At 28.5% G+C, this 2,090-nt stretch overlaps 1 protein-coding gene across 1 annotated transcript in view; it reads left to right on the forward strand.

The window, feature by feature from the left end:
• LOC116845451 (transmembrane protein 164) overlaps positions 1–2,090 on the forward strand; it is a 6,489-nt gene that overhangs the window by 3,745 nt on the left and 654 nt on the right. The window lies entirely within an intron of this gene.

Here is a 2,090-nt window from a genome sequence, read left to right on the forward strand (position 1 = left end):
CCCCCTCTCTCTCTCTCTCTCTCTCTCTCTCTCTCTCTCTCTCTCTGCAAAATTAACTGGTCATGTATATGAAAATATTTTTATATGACAGTTCCTATAAGATTTAACCATTTGCTGAACGAGTTCCTCGCAACGAGGAATAATTTTGGAAATATCCCGTTACGTAGTTATGTACGTAACTAAAGAAAAAGATAAAAGAATTTTAGGATGTGTGTTCTCATTGTACTTTGCACTCATCTTCGATAGCGCTTTTGCATAGTTGATCCACTATTCACTTTATGTTCTTTCAAAACCGATCTTTCGTATAGAAATAATTTTTCTAAATGATCAATTTTGTATACTTTGCCGCTGAGTGGTAAAATGAGACGGCCTATGTTGTTCACATAGAATTAATCTTAAAAATAAAATTTATGAAGTTTTTTTCGTCGAAAACAGCCTGATAGTACAGAATTTATGCTACCAATGTGAATAATAATGGCGATGATGATAATAACAATAGTGTTAGAGTGAAACTAGTACCGACTTAACTTATAAAAATGCACGAAAAAAATTAATTTAACGCGATCTTGTAATATAAATATGTAAGAACTGGATTTTCTAGGAACTCCCTTTATGGGGATACCGTCAGTTGAAATATACCGCAAGTATTAATCCTCGAACTAAAAATAGCGTGATCCTAATTTTTGCACGAGAATGCTTCAATTCTTGCATTAGACGTGTATACTAGCGTTTCGTGAATTAAATTAGTAACAAGTAAAATTGTTTTTGGCGTGATACTATAAAAAAAAATATATATATATAATCTTAAAATATTTTTTATTAAAATGGCCTAAAAACGTGAACACAGTTGTCTCAAAGAGACGATAGGAACGAGAGGATCAGTATTTAAGCTAATGCAATTGATCGAGTCGTGATTGTTTTAATGTAAAATACAAATATATATGTATACAAATTGCATTGAATCTTTGAAAGCAATATGACACAGACTACTTTTATGTAACAATAAATAGTTCTCCCATTTTTAGTTTTCCAAACTGGTCAAGTTACTATACGCGTTTTTTATCATTACAAAGATCCAACAAAGAATATTTCTTCTTTGTTTCGTGAAATAGAAGATTAATTAATGTTAATCAACAGGAAAAAGAATTTGTATTATTTTCACTATGATAAACGGTGAATAAAATTGTTATAATGAGCAACTTCACTCGTCCAGAGTAAGTGTCTCTTTATTAAAGTTTTATTATGCACAATGATCATTTATAATATTTATAATATTTGTAATATTTATTTAATATAATTTATTATCTCGTACTTAATTTTTTTGTTTAATATTCAGTATTGTTGTAAAGTTTGCCTAACTAGATGATTAACGAATTATTTATGCGACGAGAAAGAGAGTTTTCCCCATTATCGGGATATACCTCATTTATACGACTCTCTTAATACATAAATTATTTCGTATACGACATAAGCATAGTAAGGAATTAAGTCGAGGAAAGTTATAACATAGAATAGCGATATTCGGGTATGTCATACCAAAGATTTTATTTCACTTTTCAGAGAAGATACGAGAAAATATATAATATTTTCATGATGTCGTTAATGACAGTTATATTGACAGCTAGGTACATTTTAAAAACTGTAGTCACAATACTGATATAGAAAGGTATTGCGATTATATTGATACCCCTTTACTTAAATGAGTCTCTAATTTAAGTGACAATTGTAATATCCTTTAAGAGTCAAATATTTTCTTAATGAACAATTGTACGATGAAATAAGTTTGCAGTTTCGTTGTTTGTATATTTTCAAAATAATCATATAATGATAAAAATATATGTAAAACGTAGAGTATTTATATACACACATACATATATACATACACACAACTTACTGACAATTCCATAATGTCCTGGAGTATATATCTATTGTTTTTATTTAATGTAAGATGCGTTACATTAATTTTATTCTCCCGTAATTATTACGTCGCAAAATATGTTAATCAAACGATATGTAACGATACACTAGCTGATCGATCAAATTGATGTACTTTATATATATATATATTTTTTTTTTTTTTTTTTTTTTTA

The sequence above is a fragment of the Odontomachus brunneus genome, unplaced genomic scaffold, assembly GCF_010583005.1.
Source record: "Odontomachus brunneus isolate Ranch 3 - 2012 unplaced genomic scaffold, Obru_v1 Obru_scaffold_052, whole genome shotgun sequence".
Lineage (NCBI taxonomy): Eukaryota > Metazoa > Arthropoda > Insecta > Hymenoptera > Formicidae > Odontomachus > Odontomachus brunneus.